At 42.5% G+C, this 25,414-nt stretch overlaps 1 protein-coding gene across 4 annotated transcripts in view; it reads left to right on the forward strand.

The window, feature by feature from the left end:
- NFAT5 (nuclear factor of activated T cells 5) overlaps positions 1–25,414 on the forward strand; it is a 152,879-nt gene that overhangs the window by 30,900 nt on the left and 96,565 nt on the right. The window lies entirely within an intron of this gene.

Here is a 25,414-nt window from a genome sequence, read left to right on the forward strand (position 1 = left end):
GCTGCAGGAAGGGACTTTATTCCCAGACCAGAAAATAACTGTTGGGGATGTTGAAATGCCTATATGTATCCTTGGGGACCCAGCCTACCCCTTAATGCCATGGCTCATGAAGCCGTACACAGGCAGCCTGGACTGTAGTCAGGAGCTGTTCAACTACAGGCTGAGCAAGTGCAGAATGGTGGTAGAATGTGCATTTGGACGTTTAAAGGCGCGCTGGCGCAGTTTACTGACTCGCTTAGACCTCAGCGAAACCACTAGTCCCACTGTTATTACTGCTTGCTGTGCACTCCACAATATCTGTGAGAGTAAGGGGGAGACGTTTATGGCAGGGTGGGAGGTTGAGGCAAATCGTCTGGCTGCTGGTTATGCACAGCCAGACACCAGGGTGGTTAGAAGAACACAGGAGAGCGCGGTACGCATCAGAGAAGCTTTGAAAACCAGTTTCATGACTGGCCAGGCTACGGTGTGAAAGTTCTGTTTGTTTCTCCTTGATGGAAACCCCCCGCCCCTTGGTTCACTCTACTTCCCTGTAAGCTAACCACCTTCCCCTCCTCCCTTCGATCACCGCTTGCAGAGGCAATAAAGTCATTGTTGCTTCACATTCATGCATTCTTTATTCATTCATCACACAAATAGGGGGATGACTACCAAGGTAGCCCAGGAGGGTTGGTGGAGGAGGGAAGGAAAATGCCACACAGCACTTTAAAAGTTTACAACTTTAAAATTTATTGAATGCCAGCCTTCTTTTTTTGGGGGGGGGCAATCCTCTGTGGTGGAGTGGCTGGTTGGCCGGTGGCCCCCCCACCGCATTCTTGGGCGTCTGGGTGTGGAGGCTATGGAACTTGGGGAGGAGGGCGGTTGGTTACACAGGGGCTGTACTGGCAGTCTGTGCTCCAGCTGCCTTTGCTGCAGCTCAACCATACACTGGAGCATACTGGTTTGGTCCTCCAGCAGTCTCAGCATTGAATCCTGCCTCCTCTCATCACGCTGCCGCCACATTTGAGCTTCAGCCCTCTCTTCAGCCTGCCACTTACTCTCTTCAGCCCGCCACCTCTCCTTCCGGTCATTTTGTGCTTTCCTGCACTCTGACATTATTTGCCTCCACGCATTCGTCTGTGCTCTGTCAGTGTGGGAGGACAGCATGAGCTCGGAGAACATTTCATCTTGAGTGCGTTTTTTTTTTTCTTTCTAATCTTCACTAGCCTCTGGGAAGGAGAAGATCCTGTGATCATTGAAACACATGCAGCTGGTGGAGGAAAAAAAAAAAGGGACAGCGGTATTTAAAAAGACACATTTTATAAAACAGTGGCTACACTCTTTCAGGGTAAACCTTGCTGTTAACATTACATACATAGCACATGTGCTTTCGTTACAAGGTCGCATTTTGCCTCCCCCCACCGCGTGGCTACCCCCTCAACCCTCCCCCCTCCCTGTGGCTAACAGCGGAGAACATTTCTGTTTAGCCACAGGCAAACAGCCCAGGAGGAACGGGCTCCTCTGAGTGTCCCCTGAAGAAAAGCACTCTATTTCAACCAGGTGACCATGAATTATATCTCACTCTCCTGAGGATAACACAGAGAGATAAAGAACGGATGTTGTTTGAACGCCAGCAAACATACACTGCAATGCTTTGTTGTACAATGATTCCCGAGTACGTGTTACTGGCCTGGAGTGGTAAAGTGTCCTACCATGAAGGACGCAATAAGGCTGCCCTCTCCAGAAACCTTTTGCAAAGGCTTTGGGAGTACATCCAGGAGAGCCGCGAATGCCAGGGCAAAGTAATCCTTTCACATGCTTGCTTTTAAACCATGTATAGTATTTTAAAAGGTACACTCACCGGAGGTCCCTTCTCCGCCTGCCGGGTCCAGGAGGCAGCCTTGGGTGGGTTCAGGGGGTACTGGCTCCAGGTCCAGGGTGAGAAACAGTTCCTGGCTGTCGGGGAAAACCGGTTTCTCCGCTTGCCTGCTGTGAGCTATCTACAACCTCATCATCATCATCTTCTTCTTCGTCCCCAAAACCTGCTTCCGTGTTGCCTCCATCTCCATTGAAGGAGTCAAACAACACGGCTGGGGTAGTGGTGGCTGAACCCCCTAAAATGGCATGCAGCTCATCATAGAAGCAGCATGTTTGGGGCTCTGACCTGGAGCGGCCGTTCGCCTCTCTGGTTTTCTGGTAGGCTTGCCTCAGCTCCTTCAGTTTCACGCGGCACTGCTTCGGGTCCCTGTTATGGCCTCTGTCCTTCATGCCCTGGGAGATTTTGACAAAGGTTTTGGCATTTCGAAAACTGGAATGGAGTTCTGATAGCACGGATTCCTCTCCCCATACAGCGATCAGATCCCGTACCTCCCGTTCGGTCCATGCTGGAGCTCTTTTGCGATTCTGGGACTCCTTCATGGTCACCTCTGCTGATGAGCTCTGCATGGTCACCTGCAGCTTGCCACGCTGGCCAAACAGGAAATGAGATTCAAAAGTTCGTGGTCCTTTTTCTGTCTACCTGGCCAGTGCATCTGAGTTGAGAGTGCTGTCCAGAGCGGTCACAATGGAGCACTCTGGGATAGCTCCCGGAGGCCAATACCGTCGAATTGTGTCCACAGTACCCCAAATTCGAGCCGGCAAGGCCGATTTAAGCACTAATCCACTTGTCAGGGGTGGAGTAAGGAAATAGATTTTCAGAGCCCTTTAAGTCAAAATTAAAGGGCTTCGTCGTGTGGACAGGTGCAGGTTTACATCGATTTAACGCTGCTAAATTCGACCTAAAGTCCTAGTGTAGACCAGGTCTTAGAGAACTTACTCTGAGAGTAGAATGAATGTTCTGAGAAATTGCAAGTAAATCTATTAGAGTTCAAATTAATGGAAAACTGGGTCCTTTAAGAAATTTAGCATCAATGTCAGCTATTTTTGGCCCAAATGATCTTAATAATGGCATAACAGAGACTCTTAAAACTTTCTGTATAGTTAGTTAATTGAAATCTTGTGCATAGGTTCTATTTGCTGAAATTAGATTGTAATTAAGGTAAATATTAATGATTGTCTCTAATGGCTATGATTGTATAGACTATAGACAGGCTAAGGTCAACAGTACAGGTAATTCTTACATGTGGTCATTGTGACTCAGCTTTATGCAACAGCTTTATAGGTTGTAATGACTCTGGCATGAGGGAGACTGGACATGTCTCAAGAGTTCTCATTGTTAGATTACCTGACCCAACTGTCATTTTGTTGGTATTTTTTTTCCGGAAGTCCCATAGCTGTATGCTTGCTAGCTTTGGCATTAGTGTTCGAAAGACTCCCTATGTCACTGCTGCCTTGGTTCTATTGTGCACCAAGGCAGCTCTGCTGGGGAACTGAGGCAGGAGCATAGGAGGAGAGCTTCAAGTGCAAAGACATTTGTACTCAAGAACTGGGCTCTGCCTGCCCCCATTCAAAAAGCAACAGTCTCACTAACATAGCTCTATAAATCAGTGTTTCTCAATCCGTATGTAGCCACCCCCAAAGGGGTCATGAAAAACAATCAGGGTGTGTTGTGAGGTGTGGAAAACGATTACAGTCTAAAGCAAAGGAAATCTTACTTCCTATGCTCCCTTATTTGTCAAGGTCAAGTATTCTGTCAACCTCTCTCTCTCTCGTTACCAATGATAACATTTTCCTCTTTTATAGTAAATATAAAGGGGTTGCAAAATGTTTTTGTTTCAAATAAGGGGTTGCTGACCTGAAAAGGTTGAAAAACACTACTCTAAGTCAACTGTAAATAAAGGATCACTTCCACGAGGAGGCTTCTGCTGCTTTGTGCTGCTCAGGTTATGCAATGCAGCTGTAAACCCAGTTTAGCTGGCTGGCATGCTCTGGCTGCTCTGTACCATTCTGGTGTATGTTGAATCTGCACTCAAAAGTTTTAAAGTTTTCAAAAAGGTTAATACTACACATCTTCAAATCTTTAGAAATATCATATAGTAGCATTCTCTTCGGGTTTCTTGTTTAGTTTTTATGAATGACATTTTTATTAAATAAAAAGAAAATTCAAAGACAAAGCTATCCTTTTGTTGAGTTGAAAGAATACAGTAATTTGAGTAACTTAACATTAGCAAGGTGTTGTAACTATCCTAAACCAAGTCTGACAAACCCAGGAAATTCAGAGTTAAGGTTACAGTTAAAAGAAGTCCAAATAAATTATAGTATGAAATTTTTGGTTTCAGAGTAGCAGCCGTGTTAGTCTGTATCCGCAAAAAGAACAGGAATACTTGTGGCACCTTAGAGACTAACACATTTATTTGAGCATAAGCTTTCGTGGGCTACAGCCCACTTCATCAGGTACCGAAATGTATTTAACTCTGCTCTGTCCTTACACTATGAAGGGGGGAAAAAAAAAACTAGTGTAATTAAATATCAGTTTATTCTGGAACCACGAACAATGAAATGCTTTAATCATAATCATATCGTGGTTGCATGGCATCACTGCAGAAAGGGTTAAGGTTGCAGGAGTACCTTAATTGAATTTCTGTATCTTAATATACTTGAACTTCTTTTAAGTATATCCCTAAGCTAATTTCCTGGGTGGAGGGAAGTACAATACCCCACTAAATTTTTTTTATCTTTTAATTACAGATAAATACTACCAACCTTAACCATCTTGAAATTGTTTTTTGTTTTGGATTATTTAAATAGTTTCTGTTTAATTATGTACACCACAGACAGGAATTTTTAGTTGTTTTTCCTTATGCTTGGTGACGCATCTTTTAAAAATATAAACCACTGGAAGATTAATCTTTTTGCTGGAGATGCCTTACTTGGTACGTATATTTGCAATGCTGTCATTCCCTAGTTAATTTACTCTAGAGTCTGTGGTACTTTCAAGGATTTCAAAGTAGTTGATAGTCTGTAATCTGAGCCTTAAAATGATGTAGGATAACCCAGTGGCACCTACTCAGCTATTTCTTGGAGAGGGTGCTTGGGGTGGAGGGGGGGAAACGGACTCCGGGCCTCCTTTCCTCTCACGCTTCCAAGGGACCTTTTTCTAGTCTCCCTTGTCCTGGTAGTCTCCCCCTCTCTTTTACCCACAGCACATGAGATGGTGCTGCCAGGAGTTGAGTTGTCAGCAGTTTCTGCTGTGCTCCACTGTACAGTAACAGGTTTCAGAGTGGTAGCCGTGTTAGTCTGTATCCGCAAAAAGAACGAATATATATAATCTTCCTACTGTATTTTCCACTGCATGCATCCGATGCAGTGGGTTTTAGCCCATGAAAGCTTATGCTCTAATAAATTTGTTAGTCTCTAAGGTGCCACAAGTACTCGTTCTTTTTGTGGATGCAGACTAACTATAACTCTCCTTACAGTGTGTATGGCAACACCCATTTTTTCATGTTCTGTGTGTGTGTGTGTGTGTGTGTATATATATATATATATATATATATACACACACACAACATGAAAAAATGGGTGTTGCCATACACACTGTAAGGAGAGTGATCAATTAAGGTGAGCTATTATCAGCAGGAGAAAAAAACCTTTTGTAGTGATAATCAGGATGGCCCATTTCTAATAGTTGACAAGAAGGTGAGAATAACGGGGGGGGGGGGGGGGAATAAGCATGGGGAAATAGTTTTACTTTGTGTAATGACCCATCCACTCCCAGTCTTTATTAAAGCCTAATTTAATGGTGTCCAGTTTGCAAATTAATTCCAATTCAGCAGTCTCAGTAACAGATTCCCCATGCACCAGGTTATAACCTCATCTGAGCCAGAGGGGGGGCAGCTGGGCCAAATTTTTGCAGTGTTGTGATCACACAGGCACAGTGATGCTCTGGACTGCACCAGCAGCACTTGTACTGATGTAGTATGGGACTACTGCTTACAAGTGGTTAGGCCAAGGATCCCCACCCCTCAGTGGGGCATTTGTCCCCTGTCTCCTTAATTGGTGCCATTGAATAACCTGTTTTGAGAAGTCCCTGCATAGTAATTATTTAAGTGACACTTGCCAAATCACATTGTTCTCTTCTGGAATGTGTAAAATTGGATAGAAACGTGTAGGATTTGTACTGTCTGTCCACATTTATAAAAGTACTCTTTGAGCTGTGAATAGAGAAAGCTGAAACACTGCCAGGAAAGCTTTATATGATATTTGGAAGCATGCCAAAAAATAGTATTCCATTAACACATGCCTTTGTCAGTTGTTTAACTTCAACTTTAAAATAATTAATTTCTCCACTTACCTTGTTGTGCAGAAACCTGAATATTGAGATTAACAGATTTTCTCGAGGCATGGGAATAGTGTATTAACTGATTAGTTGAATTAGAAATTACAGGCCAAATTACTTGTTAGTATTAAAACAAATAAAAATATTTTTTGTGCTAGTGCTATTGCCAACTTGTTAAAGAAATTACAAAAACCCTTCAAGTTTAATCTTATTTAAAAAAAGTTAAATGCCGTTATCCGTTTTATACTGTTTAGCTATGATTAAATCCTAATGATATCACCAGTTAGTAGCACTCTACCTAATGATTAGACTTAAAATAGTAGCATCTCTTCGTGAGTGAACCTTATAATCCCAGCTACACATATAAAATGATGAGATCTAAATTAGTAGTTACCACTCATCCGATGAAGTGAGCTGTAGCTCACGAAAGCTTATGCTCAAATAAATTTGTTAGTCTCAGGTGCCACAGGTACTCCTTTTCTTTTCACTCAAGAAAGAGTTCTTGGAGTCATTGTGGATAGATCTCTGAAAACCTCCACTCAATGTGCAGCGGAAGTCAAAAAAGCTTAACAGAATGTTGGTAATCATTAGGAAAGGGATAGATAATAAGACAGAAAATATCATATTGCCTCTATATAAATCCATGGTACGCCCACATCGTGAATACTGCAGGAAGATCTTGTCACCCCATCTCAAAAAAGATATACTGGAATTGGAAAAGTATCAAAGGGGTAGCCATGTTAGTCTGGATCTGTAAAAGCGGCAAAGAGTCCTGTGGCACCTTATAGACTAACAGACGTATTGGCGCATAAGCTTTTGTGGGTGAATACCCACTTCTTCAGATGCATGAAGAATTGGAAAAGGTTCGGAAAAGGACAACAAAGATGATTAGAGGTATAGAACAGCTTTCTGTATGAGGAGCAATTAATAAGACTGGAACTTTTCAGCTTGGAAAAAAAGACGATTCGGGGGGATATATTAGAGGTCTATAAAATCCTGACTGGTGTGGTGAAAGTAAATAACAAGAACTAGGGGTCACCCAGTGAAATTAATAGGCAGCAGGTTTAAAACAAACAAACAAAAGTATTTCTTCACACAACGCATAGTCAACCTGTGGAACTCTTTGAAAGAGGATGTTGTGAAGGCCAAGACTATAACAGGGTTCAAAAAAGAACTAGATAAATTCATGGAGGATAGGTCCATCAATGGCTATTAGCCAGGATGGGCAGGGAAGTTGTCCCTTGCCTCTGTTTGCCAGAAGCTGGGAATGGGCGACAGGGGATGGATCACTTGATGATTACTTGTTCTGTTCATTCCCTCTGGGGAATCTGGCATTGGCCATTGTCGGCAGACAGGATACTGGGCTAGATGGACCTTTGGTCTGACCCAGTATGGCCGTTCTTGTGTTCTTTTTGCTGTTCTTCACTCGCAAGCTGTGAAGCTGTAATACACCACTGGAGTAGCTCCATTGGTGGTAGGAAACAGGGCAAATTGTATTACAGGCAAGACTTAGGCTTCTTTACAATCACTGTGTCTAACCCCAAATGCCCAAATCCTGTCTACAGTGGAGCTTGCACTGTTTCTTTGACCAGTGGTAAACTGTAGCCACAAAGTTTGCTAGTGTAGATGCAGCCATGGAAATGGCTATGAATTCATGAGTTGCATTGATTTAGGATTTGCTTCTTTTGTGTGCAGCCAGTGGGAACTGGAAGTGAGATTTTTGTGTCTGGCTATGTAAAATAGCCTCGTGTACACTTGAAAGTTCTGTGAACGTCTTCCAGTGTTGCAGCATCAGTGGTGCATTTCTGCTAGTGCTGGCAATGGTAGGAGCACTAGTGTAAACTTAATTTCAGCATTTTTTATCATGGTGCAATGTACACAGTTTCGGAGTGACATGGTGACGAAAGTGCTGGTGGGCAATGTATGCTACCACTGCCACTGTTGCTAGCACTTTGGAGATGTCCTGATCCTTCATCAAGGATAGATCCTCATTAAAATCTTAATCAGATAGATGTGGCTGTGATGTTGCACTCCATATGTTTTATGGAAATATGCTTATGAGTGTAAATATAATGGAACTGGAATATGCTTTATGCAAAAGGTCTCTTGTAAGGTGTCATTACAAAGATTCTCTGTGTATATAAATCTCCCCACTGTATTTGCCATTGAATGCATCCGATGAAGTGAGCCCATTGCCAACTGTGTGCACATATCTATTCAGGGGACACCATCATAGGGCCTAATCACATCAGCCACACTATCAGAGACTCGTTCACCTGCACATCCACCAATGTGATATATGCCATCATGTGCCAGCAATGCCCCTCTGCCATGTACATTGGTCAAACTGGACAGTCTCTACATAAAAGACTAAATGGACACAAATCAGACGTCAAGAATTATAACATTCAAAAACCAGTCGGAGAACACTTCAGTCTCTCTGGTCACTCGATTAGAGACCTAAAAGTGACAATTCTTCAACAAAAAAAACTTCAAGAACAGACTCCAATGAGAGACTGCTGAATTGGAATTAATTTGCAAACTGGATACAGTTAACTTAGGCTTGAATAGAAATTGGGAGTGGTTGGGTCATTACACAACGTAAAACTATTTCCCCTTGTTTATTCCCCACCCACCCACCACTGTTCCTCAGACGTTCTTGTGAACTGCTGGAAGTGGCCCACCTTGATGATCACTACAAAAGGTCGTCGTGTCGCTTTCCCCCCCCCCCCCTCTCCTGCTGGTAATAGCTCACCTTAAGTGATCACGCTTGTTACAGTGTGTATGGTAACATCCATTGTTTCATGTTCTCTATGTATATAAGTCTCCCCACTGTATTTTCCACTGAATGCATCCAATGAAGTAAGCTGTAGCTCACAAAAGCTTATGCTCAAATAAATTTGTTAGTCTCTAAGGTGCCACAAGTACTCCTTTTCTTATTACAAAGATTATAATCTACTGAGTGTGTTCAACCTATTTGTATGAATGTATCATTCTTGTATCTCAAGCTAGAAATATGAAGTATTACTCTGAAGTCCTATTGTAATTATGCAAAGCGTGGGCCATTAAGGGTGGCTTGGAATCTTGATGGCTCCCATTGATTAGGAAAATTGGTTGTGAATGGCTCTGTTTACTTGCAAATCTTTCTGGGGACCTGCAGGCCAGCCCTGGAAGAATGAAGGCTGGGGTCTCCCAGGACATGTGACCATGTCACATGATACTGGAATCCGTCTTAAACCTGAAAAAAGAAAAGGAGTACTTGTGGCACCTTAGAGACTAACCAATTTATTTGAGCATGAGCTTTAGTGAGCTACAGCTCACTTCATCGGATGCCTACTGTGGAAACTGCAGAAGACATTATATACACAGAGACCATGAAACAATACCTCCTCCCACCCCACTCTCCTGCTGATAATAGCTTATCTAAAGTGATCATCAAGTTGGGCCATTTCCAGCACAAATCCAGGTTTTCTCACCCTCCGCCCCCCCCCCCACACACACACAGACTCACTCTCCTGCTGGTAATAGCCCATCCAAAGTGACCACTCGCTTCACAATGTGTATGATAATCAAGGTGGGCCATTTCCTGCACAAATCCAGGTTCTCTCACCCCCCTCCAAAAACCACACACACAAACTCACTCTCCTGCTGGTAATAGCCTGTCACTTTGGATAGGCTATTACCAGCAGGAGAGTGAGTTTGTGGGGGGGGGGGGGGGGCGGAGGGTGAGAACCTGGATTTGTGCTGGAAATGGCCCAACTTGATGATCACTTTAGATAAGCTATTACCAGCAGGAGAGTGGGGTGGGAGGAGGTATTGTTTCATGGTCTCTGTGTATATAATGTCTTCTGCAGTTTCCACAGTATGCATCCGATGAAGTGAGCTGTAGCTCACGAAAGCTCATGCTCAAATAAATTGGTTAGTCTCTAAGGTGCCACAAGTACTCCTTTTCTTTTTGCGAATACAGACTAACACGGCTGTTACTCTGAAACCCATCTTAAACCTGGTGCTTTTCCATTTAGAAGGAGGGGTGAGGATCCAGAGAGACAAAGGGTTCCTGCCTTGGGCCAAAGCTATAAAAGGGTTTGGAGCAGAACAAAGGGGGCTGCCAGTCATGAGAAATCCCCTGGTTACCACATGAGCTGGTACTAACAAGAACTGTACCGGGGAAAGGATTGGGCCCAGACTAGGAAGAAGTCTAGTCTGTGAAAAAAGCTTATTGGAACATCTGTAAGGGTGAGATTTGCCTGTATTTGGTTTCTTAATGTATTAGGCTTAGACTGGTGTGTTTTTTGTTTTATTTTGCTTGGTAACTTACTTTGTGCTGACTGTTATTACTTAAATCCTACTTTTTATATTTAATAAAACCACTTTTGTTGATTAATTAACCCAGAGTAAGTGATTAATACCTGGGGGAGCAAACAGCTGTGCATATCTCTGTCAGTGTTAGAGGGCGGACAGTTTATGAGTTTACCCTGTATAAGCTTTATACAGAGTAAAACAGGTTTATTTGGGGTTTGGATCCCATTGGGAGCTGGGTGTCTGGGTGCTGGAGACAGAAGTACTTGCTGAGCTGTTTTCAATTAAGTCTGCAGCTTTGGGGCGTGGTTCAGACCCTGGGTCTGTGCTGCAGCAGGCTAGCGTGTCTGGTGCAAGAAGACAGGGTTCTGGAGTCCCAAGCCATCAAAGAAAACGGGCTCAGAGGTAGTTTCAGCACATCAGGTGACAGTCCCAAGGGGGTCGCTGTGACCGAGCTTTTCACAGTAGCCAGTGTTATAATGTAGCAAGTCCCTTGAGCAACAGCTAACAGTCTTCACTTCAAAGCCTGGTCTTTGGTATAGAAGTGCCCAAAGCTATCTGGAAAATTTCCCCAGTTAATGTGATAGCCTTTAAACATATAACCTAGTTTAAGTTATGCAATTTCTTTAGCTGAAATTTCATTATTTTTCATATAGTAGATTTAATCAAATTAACATAGATCAAACACACAACAAAAGACCCCTGAAATAAAAATTGGATAATATGATTTAACAAATGCAGTTCAATTAGTCACTAAACTGCTTGGTTTACACAGATTATAGACCTCTGTTTAGTTCTTTTGCCATTACATGGGTTTAGCTTGATCATGGAGTGCTATAATGAATATTTGTCATCCTTTTAGTAGTAGCCACAGACTCTGGTTCCCACCTATGCTCATTCAGGGTTCTAGCTAAAAATAATCCTGCTTCCTAGTGTGTGTGTGTGTGTGTGTAACTTATAAAAGCTTCAGAGGCAAACCTGATTCTTGGGATACTTGACACCATTTTTAGTAGTATTGCATACACAAAACTATGCTAAAAGAATGTTAGAGTTACAAAGTCAAGTACTGTAAAAGTTAGGGAGTGCTTAGGGTCTGATTTTTTTTTTTTTTTTTTTAAATAGTACATAGCTTTCTGTAGCTCTTAATATGTTCAAAGCACAGCACCCATTCACTTCAGTTGCAGCTGAGAGTGCTTGGCCCTACTGCAAATCAGGCCTAGGGTTTAAAGTTGGGACCTATAAAATGAGGAATACACAGTAGTGAACACCTGTGAAAAGTTTGGTTTAAGTGACTTGCCCAGCATCATGTAAGAACTCTGTTGCAGAGGCAAGGGTAGAATCCAGTTCTCGAGAGTGGCACTGAGTTGCTTTAACCATTAGGCACCATCCTTTCTCCTTCCTTCAGGCAAGTCTCCTTCACTAAACGGCTCTGATTCATTCCGAGAGCCTGGTCCATCTTATGCACTTAATGATGCAGGGCTCCTATGTAAAAAATATTATGTGGTCATGTATTTAAAGACTGTATCATAATGCATACTCACAAAGTTGAACAAATTAACCGTAATTGTGGCATTTCCTAACTTTTGAGAACTTGATTTTTGCAGCCTTAATATTCTTTTAATGTATTTTTGTGTGTGATTTCGTAGGATTTAAAAAAAGCAAACTGAATCATGTTGACACCCACCTGGATTATCAGTAGGTTTGGAAACCTTAGCTCCACAGCACAGACATTTTGCCTCTTGAGCTCATGCATAGGTGAGAACAGTAGTAGGTTGTCATGCTCTATGTGGACCAGCATTAGAAGAGGAGGACACGTTTCCTGCAGGTTTCAGAGCAGTCTATTGACTGTGGAGGAAAGTAGAGGCCCATGAATCTTGGATTCCATGCCAGGCCCTGGAGTGGACTCTGGTGGCTACAGACCTCTTCTACCCCATCTCCTCCAGCCTGTCTCAGTTGTGCAGGATTAACATTAATACCCCCTCCGCCGCAAAAAAACAAAGGTCTGTAAACTGAGCAAATTTGGTCTAGTCAATGACACTATAAATAACCACAGTGTATCACTTTTAATCACTTCCAGAATAGAACTGAACTACAGATACTTAAACAGTTTGTTTCATCAGAGGATTCCAAAGGACTTTATCAATAATGCATATATAGTATAACTGAAATGCCGTTATAGCATAATAGCTAGGCACTTAATTGAGACACAACCTGCTACACAACAATTAAACTAGGTTTTGGTACTCCACAATCCATTTGCAGCTTTAGTAAGACTGTAATCTGTTCTTTTTTTTTCCCCCTCCCCATCTCTTGGAGTGGTAGCACAAAATCCAACTCTGTACTTGGATTTCAGGGTGAGGCTCATTCTTTAACAGGAGGGGCTTCATTCCAAAGTGACAGCTGTTTTCACCATAAAAGATTGCCTGAAGCTCTTAAATGAGGACTGTGGTCAACAACTCTGCTTCCCAGGCACACTAGAACTGTCCACAACAAAGGTAAAGGTTGTTTGTGCAGTAGATAGAGCTTTCTTTGGGGCCTGTTGAAGGCTATGCAAGAGAACTCCCGCAGGATCTAACCACCTTGATCATCACTGCTTTCTGTTTCAAGTGCAAGGGACACTTCTTTGACTGTGCCTTTAATAACAAATACATACACACCACACCAGGCATAAAATGACTACAAAAATAAGTTTTTAAAAGCTCTCAGTTTTCCCATTGGGTAGAAAGACTCGTGTGACAAATGGTAGTCATGTTGCTTAATGTACTTCTGAAATGTGCTCGGATACTGTGATGAGGACTGTATAAGAACCTGAATATAACAGAACTTTGAAAAGGCAAATATACACTAGACCCCTTATATTGGGATGATAGTAAAGTACTCAAGATGATTCTAATTTAGCGTCTTTTGTGCAGAACTCTGAGAGCCTGCCTGCAAAGAAGGCTAATGTTTGATTGCATGCATACAGATTTTCATTAAAAAACCAAAGGGTCTCAGCTGATGTAAATTGCCATATGAGAGTTTACATCAGCTGAGGATCTGTTCCTAAATCCTTCTCATATATGTGACATACCTTGATGAATACCTTGAGAATTTTTTGTTCTTGCAGATATTTCAAGATAGGCAATGATGCATGCCACTCACCTGAGACTAGATTGTGGTTTAGATTTATACTGTGTAATCTACACATTTTGAAAATGGGTGCTTGCTGTTTTGATCCTGGTAATTTATTTCTGGTGAACCATCATGGCAACTAATTCTAATACCATGTGAATTTTTTAATTACAGTAATTGTATATAAATTGTTCAGTTGGTGTGAATGAATACGTACAGCTTTACCCTGTCTTCAATCACCTCATAAAACAAAATCCTGGTTGTCCTTGATGTAGAACGTTTTGGTGTCTTGGATGATGTTAGCTCGTTGCCTCTGGTCAGTGTGGCCATGTGAAATGTCATTTTTTGAATTTTCAGTTTAACTGGCAAGAAGATAAGAGTTGCAACAGCTGACCTCAGCTGTGAGATTAGGAGTGAGGGATAATCAGAGCAAGGGCATTTGAAGAAATTTGACAGCATCTAAAATAATAATTTTTCACACATCTGTCTCGTCCCCTTGTGTCCTTGATCTGAGTAGTTGGATATGAGATACATGGAAGCCTCTAGCAAGCTAGCATTATGGGTTTGGGTGGGGGAGGGGAATGGGAAATTTGGAGGCTTGCTGTAAATAATGTGTCCGATAACTGCCTGAATAGGTGCATGGGATAGGAAACAAGTCACTGCCAATCTACATGTCTGCGCTCTGTGAATGGAGGGGTGTGCTTTTACTTTTGCTGACCAGCAGATTTTTTTCTTTTGGTTTGATCTGGAATAATCCTGAAACATCTGTTCTCACTTTGAGGCAAGACAATCTGTTGGTGTAGAGGGATTTTTAAAAGTGCCCTTTACTCTTAATGAAAACTTTGAGTATAAAAGGAAATTCAAAATTTAAGGGATCAGCTTTTCACAGAGAGGGATGATGAAATGTATTAACTTTTGTTGAATGACTATAAGTTGATTGTGCTTCTTTATGCAGCAGAATACCAGTGAGAACTGGAGTGCTGTTATCTGGGTTTTTCTTCTACTTAGGTGGGAGCACAGCAAGAGGCTAGGGATTTTATGGTTTGGAAATTGTAGTTCAACATTTGGGTAGCTATTTTGTTGCAAATATATTTTTATTGAATAAATTAAAGTGGGTTTAAGAATAACTTTATAATTTAAAATATGATGATGAGCTACTTGGTTGATTGTCACGGATCTTAATTTTTTGGGGTGATAATAGGTAATTTCCTATAAAGAGGGCTGTTCTGAACTGTAGGGAACATCCCACAGTACGCTTTAGACACTTCTGGAGGTAGTTGGAGAGTGGACGTGAACTTCGTTCCAATAACGAGCTTTAGGCAGCTAGCTTGCTTTCTCCTGTTGGTGCAGTTTCACAGATGTCTCCTTAAATTTGGGTAGCACCTGAGGATAGAGGACTGGACTTCTCATCAAGGCATTTTACCTAGACCTTGCTAGTATATCACAATACTTCCCTCATCTTTTATATCTACCTCTGACGTCAAGTTTAGTCCTGTAGTTAGAGGGTATCTGGTCAACTGGTCAAAGGAGATCTTGTTGACTACTTTTTTTAAAAAACGTTCAAACAGGGAATTATATTTTTATGTCAGACGTTTACACTGGGCATACAGATCAGTAATGGCCAAATAAGAACTAACATTTTCCAGTATCTTCAATAACAGTAAACTGTTTGAGCTAAGTAATTTAATCCAATTTACAATTATACACACATTAAGCATCTGATAATTTAAGAAACCCAGGAAATGAAGAAATAAATTGAACTGGTTTCTTAATCCACTCTTTTATACTTAAGTACATTGCAAAATATTGTCAGTCACATTGGCACTGTAGGACAGTATCTGAAGGCACAAAAGCCTACTCACAAGCTGAGTGCAAATATATAACCATGGTCAAAATAGTACATTCCATTGTTTATGTCGTCATAACTCAGGAAGAATTGCTCACATAAATATATTTCCAATGTTTTCCAAAGCAGCATTTTGCAATAATGCAAATGATGGAGGGCTATATAGAATAAGGATTTTCAAAAGTGCCTAAGAGTTATATGCCCACTTCTCATTGAAAATCATTGGGGTCAGGTGCCTAACTTCCTTACGTGCTTCTGAAAAGTTTCACTTTTTGTGTAGAACACAAAACAATTTACATTAAACTAGTTCAACTGGGAATTAATTTATTTAAAAAATAAAGAATAAAGATCTTGAACATTAACAAATGTAAGAGATTTGGGTTTTCATTCTCAACAGTATTGCATAATTTAAGGTAATCAGTAACAACAGTCTTATTTTTGGGGTGATAATGGATGCTTGCCTGATGTCAGAGACATCATTTTATGCTTCTGTTAAGTAACATAAATGAAGATCCACTGCCAATAGCCAGGAGCCAGTTTTAGCTTGTTGGAGAGTCACCATGAGTCACTATTGTTTTGAGGCGTCTCTGAGCCAAAGGGAGTGGTGAAGAATGTGGTCAACAGAATTGTTGTACGATGTCCCTAATGCTTTTATAATTTCAAAAGTGTTTGAATGTAGGGATTGCCATAGTGGATCAGATCAGTGATCCAACAAATCTAATATCCTGTCTCTGACAGTGACCAATACAGTCTACTTCACAGGAAGGTGCAAGTAACCGTGCACAAAACACTTTAATGGAAAACCTGCCCCCAAGGAAAGTTTCTTCCTAACCCCTAGTAATTAGAGGTTGGCTTATGCTGTGAAGCAAGAGGGTTTATGTCTGTTCCTAGACTTTATTTTTAAAATCCTTACTGTTATAACTGGTTATTCTTGTTATTTGCATAAGTATCGTATTTTTGTTTGAATCCTGCTAAGCTCTGGTCTCAGTTATATCTTGTGGCAGTGAGTTCCATGGGTAGACTGCATGTTGTGAAGAAAACATGTATCTCTCTGTTTGAAATTTGCCACCTTTAATTGAATATCCTTTTATTGTATTATGAGAGGGCGAATAGAAGTTTCATATCTACATTTCCATACCATTATTTTGTATAAATTTATCATGTCCTCTTGTTTACTTCATAAGGCAGACAGTCCAAATCTTCTCAGTCTCTCTTCATATAAGCACTTTCCAGGGCTCTAATAATTCTCATTCTCTGAGCCCCTGCTTTTTTGCCATATATTTCTTGAGATGGGGCAACTGGAACTGAACAAAATATTCCAGGCAAGTTTATAGCACTGATTTATATAATGGTCTTGTCATAGTTTCAGAATTATTCTCGGTCTCATTTGTATTGTAGTTAGCATGTAGTATTGAGTTGGAAGCCTAGATATACATAGGTTGGAGTTTAAACTTCATCTTCTTAGATTTGGTTACTGGAGGTAGTACATATATGGATCAACGGTTTGGCAAGTTAAAGGACTGTATATGTGCAAAGTATTCGTAGGCGCTGACTCACCGATAGCCAGCTTCCCCCCATCCCAGCTTCTCCTGCCCGCCTGCTGGCTTGCCAATCGGCACCTCCCACTCCCTCCTACTGCAATCAGCTGTTTCATGACATGCCGGAGGCTCTGAGAGGGAGTGGGAGGAGTGGGGATGGGGCATGCTGCGGGGGAGGGGGCGAAAGTGGGTGGGAAGAGACGGAGCAGGGGTGAGAGCAGGGCCTGGGGTGGAGGGGGGTGTAAATAAAATTGCAATAGTTCTAAAAGCAAAACAGGTTGCCTCATCATAAGCTGAAATACATTTCACAGGCTGTCTCCCTTCAGCTTCGGACCGTGCCTCCCACAGTTCAGTGATGTTTCTCTTTGTCTTCCAAAAGATCTTTCTTCCTTGTGTCGAGGTGGGGAAGGTAACGGGGAAGCCAGTGTCTCTTATTTTGTATCTTCTTCCTCCTCTGTGAGGAATACCCTCCCAGCTGGGGTGCAGACAATCAATCTGTGGTGTATGAGATTTAAAATGTCTTTCAGGTGAATAGTAAATTTCTTGCTCACACCTGTGTATGTGATGTTTGAAGCCTCTTCAGGGATGATGTGCAAGACCTTTGTTTACAGTCCTTTTGCTATCTCTAAGAACCTAGTCTGCATTGATAGACTCAGCATGTTTCAGTAACAAACAAACATATAGCAAAATCTCATAACTTCATTACAGTGATGTTCAACAGATTATGACTTTTCAAATGATACCTCACAAGGCATACTTTGTACAACATATATCATAACTTTGGCTGAAACAGAAGGGGACCTGCAAGCCACATCCTGTATGTTGAACTAAGGCAAAATTAGCATACATATGTTTGGGACCTTTCACCTAAATAGATGGTGATGAACTAAAGCATAAGTCCATATATGACTGCGGCCTTTAACATAGAGGATGCGTTAAAGCAGGTTGGCGTAGGGGCTTTCCTAAATTCAGACCCTTTTAAAACTTAACAGGTACACCACAACTTAGAACTTGGAAAGAACTGAAATAACCAGTTAGGACAGAAATAACAAATGTGATACCTAACCACAAAAGGGCCATGGTAACAAATGGACGTATATGATAATAAGTTGAGATTACTGATATACTAATCTATAGGAAAAAGACACCCCAACATTAGTAAGGTAAGGAAACGCAAATAAGGAAAAGGGGGAAAAATCCCCTACTGAATATGCATAAAAAATAGTGGGGTCAGCGTAGTGTGTTATAAAAGTGACATCCCAGCCTAGGAGCAGTAGGAGAAAGAGATGTAGTTGCTGGGAGGTGCCAAAATGACGGCCACTTGTGATGATGGGAAGGTGATGGTGATGAGGAAGATGATGGCTAACATTTCAAGTTGTTCTGTAGAAGATGGAGTGAGTATATGGATGTGCAGATGTACATTCTGTAGTATATCTATCTACTTACTGAGTTGGGGTGTTTGTGACTGCTAAATGTATTAATAAACTATATTTGTAAATATAAGAGTTTCTATAGTGCAGGGGTCTCAAAGTCCCGGCCTGCGAGCCATCTGCGGCTCGAGAACCTCCCCGCTGCGGCCCAAGGAGGAGAGACGCATGCGGCCAAGCTGCCGGCCATGTCTGCTGCAGGCTTCGCCCCCCGTAGCTCCCATTGGCTGGGTGAGAGGGACACGGATACCATCACTAGTTGCCAGGCAGAGTCAGCCATGGAGGCAGCATCATTAGTTACTGGGCAGAGTCAGCCATGGAGGCAAAAAGAACAGGAGTACTTGTGGCACCTTAGAGACTAACAAATTTATTTGAACATAAGCTTTCGTGAGCTACAGCTCACTTCATCAGATGCATTCAGTGGAAAATACAGTGGGGAGATTTATATACACAGAGAACATGAAACAGTGGGTGTCACCGTACACACTGTAAGGAGAGTGATCACTTAAGATGAGCTAATACCAGCGGGGGGAGAAAACCTTTTGCAGTGGTAATCAAGGTGGGCCATTTCCAGCAGTTCACAAGAATGTCTGAGGAACGGGGGGGATAGTTTTACTTTGTGTAATGACCCATCCACTCCCAGTCTCTATTCAAGCCTAAGTTAATTGTATCCAGTTTGCAAATTAATTCCAATTCAGCAGTCTCTCATTGGAGTCTGTTCTTGAAGTTTTTTTGTGGAAGAATTGTCACTTTTAGGTCTCTAATCGAGTGACCAGAGAGATTGAAGTGTTCTCCGACTGGTTTTTGAATGTTATAATTCTTGACGTCTGATTTGTGTCCATTTAGTCTTTTATGTAGAGACCAATGTACATGGCAGAGGGGCATTGCTGGCACATGATGGCATATATCACATTGGTGGATGTGCAGGTGAACGAGCCTCTGACAGTGTGGCTGATGTGATTAGGCCCTGTGATGGTGTCCCCTGAATAGATATGTGGACACAGTTGGCAACGGGCTTTGTTGCAAGGATAGGTTCCTGGGTTAGTGGTTCTATTGTGTGGTGTGTGGTTGCTGGTGAGTATTTGCTTCAGGTTGGGTGCTGTCTGTAAGCAAGGACTGGCCTGTCTCCCAGGATCTGTGAGAGTGATGGGTCGTCCTTCAGGATAGGTTGTAGATCCTTGATGATGCGTTGGAGAGGTTTTAGTTGGGGGCTGAAGGTGATGGCTAGTGGCGTTCTGTTATTTTCTTTGTTAGGCCTGTCCTGTAGTAGGTGACTTCTGGGTACTCTTCTGGCTCGGTCAGTCTGTTTCTTCACTTCAACAGGTGGGTATTGTAGTTGTAAGAATGCTTGACAGAGATCTTGTAGGTGTTTGTCTCTGTCTGAGGGGTTGGAGCAAATGCGGTTGTATCGTAGAGCTTGGCTGTAGACCATGTATCGTGTGGTGTGATCTGGGTGAAAGCTGGAGGCATGTAGGTAGGAATAGTGGTCAGTAGGTTTCCGGTACAGGGTGGTGTTTATGTGACCATCGCTTATTAGCACCATAGTGTCCAGGAAGTGGATCTCTTGTGTGGACTGGGCCAGGCTGAGGTTGATGGTGGGATGGAAATTGTTGAAATCATGGTGGAATTCCTCAAGGGCTTCTTTGTCATGGGTCCAGATGATGAAGATGTCATCAATGTAGCGCAAGTAGAGTAGGGGTATTAGGGGACGAGAGCTGAGGAAGCGTTGTTCTAAGTCAGCCATAAAAATGTTGGTATGCTGTGGGGCCATGTGGGTACCCATAGCAGTGCCGCTGATTTGAAGGTATACATTGTCCCCAAATGTGAAATAGTTATGGGTGAGGACAAAGTCACAAAGTTCAGCCACCAGGTTTGCCATGACACTATCGGGGAAACTGTTCCTGACGGCTTGTAGTCCATCTTTGTGTGGAACGTTGGTGTAGAGGGCTTCTACATCCATAGTGGCCAGGATGGTGTTTTCAGGAAGATCACCGATGGATTGTAGTTTCCTCAGGAAGTGACCTCCTGGGTCATCGAATGCAGTCCTCTGCTGCCACATGCAATCCAGAAATATAATCCTGTCCCAAATTTATCAAGCTCCATCTTAAAACCAGTTAGGTTGTTTGCCACCACTATGGTTATTGGAAGCATGTTCCAGAACCTCACTCCTCTTGATGGTAGAAACCTTCTAATTCCCAGCCTAAATATATTCATGGCAAGTTCAGGGCAACTGCACCTATACTTCTCCTTTATGGTTCAGCAAGGGCAACCACTCTCAAGCTTCCAGCTCTCCTGGCCATCATCTCTCTTGAGTGGAGACCCAAGACTCTCCATTCTGACCAAACAGGTCCCTGTTTTCTCTCTCATTTCCAGCAAAAGACGGTCTGCCTAGACAGGCCTGCTTGCTTCTCCCCTTAGAGACAGTACATAGTGTCATTGGCAACAGTTATATGATACCACACAGCACTTCCTGTGAAAGCCTATTTATTTTTAAGGTAAAAGCACTAGAGAGAGAACTTATATCACAGCCAGTTTATACCCATTTGTTCTGGTGCCAGCATTGTCCTTGAGCTTAAATATCTCTTCTCCGTTCCTGGTGTTTACCGTCCTGAATAAAGAACAATCATATCGCCTCAGCCTTTATTTTGCTGGGTTAAACAAGCCTAGCTCTTTTGATTTCTTCTTGTAAGGTAAGTTCTTCATTCCCCTGATCATCTTCATAGCCCTTCTTTGCACCTGTTCCAGATTGGATTTATCTTTCTTGAACATGGGTGACCTGACTCATATAGTGTATTCCAGATGAGATCTTAACAGTGCATTGTTCAATGGCATTAATACTTCCCTATCTTTACTGGAATTACCTTGTGTGATACATCCTAGGATCCAATTTGCCCTTTTCAGAGCTGCATCGCTTTGATGGCTCACAGTAATCCTGTGATTGACTAATATACCCAGTTCTCTCTATTCTGTCCTTTTCTGTTTTTTTTAAAAGTAATATAGGGATTGCTGCCTCTTTCCCTTATGATAATGTGTGCCTAGAAGAGGGTAGTCTGTCCCCTGTAAAGGGTAGTTTTGTGCCAGGACAGACTGGACTGGGACCCAGTAAAGAAGATGGTTGGAAGCACTGTGTTTTGTTTGGACTTCATTTGGAACTCGTTTTTACCCCAAGAGGGATGGACTTTTGACATTGACTAGAGGGCTAAAAGTACCACAGTGGCCTACAAGCCTGGGGAAGACTGTTGGCAGTGGAGAAGCTGAGGCAGCAGATGTGTCTCAGCTCTGGATTGGGGAAAGTGGTGTTACAATGCCAAATGTATTTTGGTCAGTCACTAAGGCCTTATCCTTTCCCCTTTCTTTTTAATATATTTTTTCCATTTAGATTGTAATCTCTCTAGCGCAGAGAAACTCTATTCTCACAAGTCTGTAAAGTGCAATGCATAGCAATGGCATTATGTAAGTGAGTTAATCTACAGGGTTCTCAAACTGTGGGTCACAACCTTGTTTTAATGGGGTTGCCAGGGCTGGTGTTAGACTTGCTGAGGCCCAGAGCCCAGGCCCAAGGGCTTCAGCCCTGGGCGGTAGGGCTCAGTCTTTGGCTTCAGCTGCAGGCGGCGGGGCTCAGGTTACAGGCCTGGGGCTAAAGCCCTTGGGCTTAGGCTTTGGCCTCCCCACCCAGGGCGGCAGGGCTTGGGTGGGCTCAGCCTGTGGTCCTTGTCTCCAGGCGTTGTGTAGTAATTTTTGTTGTCAATGAAGTTATACTTATAAAAGTATAAGATTGATCAGTATTTAGAGGAACAAAGTATTAGACATGAGTAAGACCAGCTGAAACATGAGAACCTGTTGAGGCCTGCAAGACTTTACCTTAGCAATTTTAGGTCTTGGAGACAAGAAATGATGACATAAATGACCGGAAGATAACCTAATGCCCTAAGATTATGGGAAAAGAGATACCAACTGGTACGATTGCAAAAAATTACTCAGAAGATTAATATTAGATCATAAAAACACTGTAACGGCGCATCTGTCTCCGACATGTCTTAACCACAGGATACAGGTTGTGTGTGTCAGCGCTAATGAGGATAAAGGGAACTTACGCAGCCTATAGAAAATTGGGTGTCCCTTAAGTTTACGGTGGACACAGACCAGTAAGAGAAAAGAGAGTTGACATTTTTATGGACTTGTGCTGAATGTAGGTATAGATAGAATCACATTTTAAAAGGGATGCCTAGAACGGGAATATTTGAGCTCCCTATGGGAGACTCCACCATTCCTCTACTGATGATCAAGCCATGAGAGACCCATCAGACCCTGACACTGTTGTTAAGGATGTGAGTCCCTAGCCTCTGTTTGCCAGAAGCTGGGAATGGGTGATAGGGGATGGATCACTTGATGATGACCTGTTCTGTTTGTTCCCTCCGGGGCACCTGGCACTGTCCACTGTCAGAAGACCGGATACTGCGCTAGATGGACCTTTGATCTGACCCAGTATGTCCATTCTTATGTTATGTTCTGTGACAGGGCAAGGCCAGATGGCTATAGAAAAGTAGTGGGAGATAGATATATTAGCTCCAGGCTAAACAAATCCCTGGTACCAGGATAAGTGAAATGGCAGCTTCTTCAGGTCAATTAAGACACCTGGGGCCAATTAAGAACTTTCCAGAAGGCAGGAAGAAGGCTAGGTTGATTGGAACACCTGAAGCCAATCGGGGCTGGCTGAAACTAGTTAAAAGCCTCCCAGTTAGTCAGGTGGGTGTGCATGTCAGGAGCTGTGGGAGGAAGTTGCGCTGTCGGAGAGATTGAGTGGTACACACCATATCGGGCACAAGGAAGGAGGCCCTGAGGTAAGGGTGAAGTGGAGCTTGAGGAAGTGAGGGCTGCTGTGGGGGAAGTAGCCAAGGGAATTGTACATGTCATGTCTCTAAAAGGTCAGCAACCATATCTGATACTATTAGGCGCCCTGGGCTGGAGCCCGGAGTAGAGGGTGGGCCTGGGCTCCCCTCCACCACCTTTGCCCCCTGATTAATCACTGAGACTGGGAGACAACAGAGACTGTGCAAGGAAGGATAACTTCTCCTCACCTCCCTCACTGGCTTATGATGAAAATGGCTCAGTAGACTATGACCCTTGTCTCTAGAGAAAGAAGGTTACGTGGAGGGTCACAGTGAGCCTCTGAGGCTAGCGAAATCCGCCAGGAAACGCGGGACCCACGGAGGCAAGGACAGAGCTTTGTCACAGTTCTTATAACTATATTTGTAACTTGTGCATAGGTCTGTATAGAATTTCTATATGCTTGGGCAATCATAACTTTAATTGTAACTTGAATAAACTTGTAAAATAGACTAGACCTTGTACTTGTGACTGTATGTGTAGTCACTATCTTTGATCTTTGTGTTCCGAGAGACTCTAACTCTGAAGCAAGTAGCAAATGTGACTTTCACTCTGTTAAACTTGAAACTGTAGCTACCAGAGCCGAACCCCAGTGGTGTAATACCACATTATATAATTCATGTTAAATAAAATAAAAGACTACACTAGGTTCACACCCAAAGAAATTTCAGAATTTCAGCTGAACCATTAAGTTCACTTAAAATGTATTCTTTCCAAAAGTGCACACATCTGCAGAAGAGAGGAGGCTTCATTCCTCGACGTGTGCCAAGCATTAGCTGTTTACCTGCAAAGAACAATATCAATCAGAAAATCTCCCAGACTGTTTATCTCCATAGCAGAAAAAGTTTGAGGTCAAGGTATATCCTCTCATAGAATATATAAATGGATCTTGGGCTGTATTTTACTTTGCTATCAGCTGTCTAATCTTTCTGACCCTCCTGAGCATGAGGGCTCGTTCCATGAAAACACACATGACATCAATGGTATCGCTTCAAGAGGTGCCTCTGTGTGACTTTTGCAAAGCAGCTATGTGAAGTTCCATCCACATGTTTGCGAGGCATTATGCTTTAAGACAGGATTCCTTCATTGAAGGACTCTCATTCCAAAGGATGAGTCAAACCGTTCTGCCATCTGCCTCTTCACACCCTCCTGTGTGAGTACTGCTTGTCAGTCACCCACAGTGGAATACACATCGGGACCAGCACTTGAAGAAAAAAAGAAAGTTACTTACATTCATAACTGGAGGATTTTCTACGTGTGTGGTCCCTAGCTATATTCTACTACCTGTCCTCCTTCCCCTCTCCTTTAGCCCATCTTTGGATTCATGGTAGAGAAAGAACTGGGGAGGCTGTTGGTCTGCCCCACCCTTTGTTTCTTTGGTTGGAAGTACCAGGAGACCAAGGGCAAATGCGTGGCCCAACAGACGCTGCTTTCAAGATTCTGTGGCTCCAGGGGCATGGAGTGCATCTGTATCCATAGCGGAATACAGATAGGGACTACATATCTCCAATTATGAAGATAAGTAACTGTCTTATTCACAGGCCAGTTACTATCCAAATAATCAGTGAGAGTTTCTTCACTCTTCCCCATTTAGTGAGCTTCTAAGGTTGAGGGACATGATAAGCAATTGTTATATATGTCTTATAGTTATTCAGGGTTAGATTTCTCAAACCTTTTTTGTCTTGAACGTATATGTATGCCATTCATTATAGAATTGACTCTGGATAGAGGTTTTTAGTCAGTTGTATTGTCAGCCTGACTGTACTTTCATAATTAAATGAAGTTCCTCTTACAGAAGAAATGCTGTGCAAGTCTTGATTACTTTAGGTTTGATTGGACAGCATGGTTGGTTGTTGTCAGACAAATTTTCAATAATGCATATAGAACTTTGCACATATCTGGCATATAAGTATCGTGATACAGGGGAAGTCAAGGTTTTCTGGCATTTTGGAATGCAGATGTAAACCCATTTGCATGTGTACATCAGAGTATTTGTATGCCTAAATTGGGTGCATGAAACAGTAATGGTATGCATTTGTGCATCACTTTTGTAGAGATGGCTCCATACCTGCCTGTTAATATCTTACTAAAGACCCATGTTTCTGGCTTTACAAAA

The sequence above is a fragment of the Chelonia mydas genome, chromosome 12 (assembly GCF_015237465.2).
Source record: "Chelonia mydas isolate rCheMyd1 chromosome 12, rCheMyd1.pri.v2, whole genome shotgun sequence".
Classification (NCBI taxonomy): Eukaryota; Metazoa; Chordata; order Testudines; family Cheloniidae; genus Chelonia; species Chelonia mydas.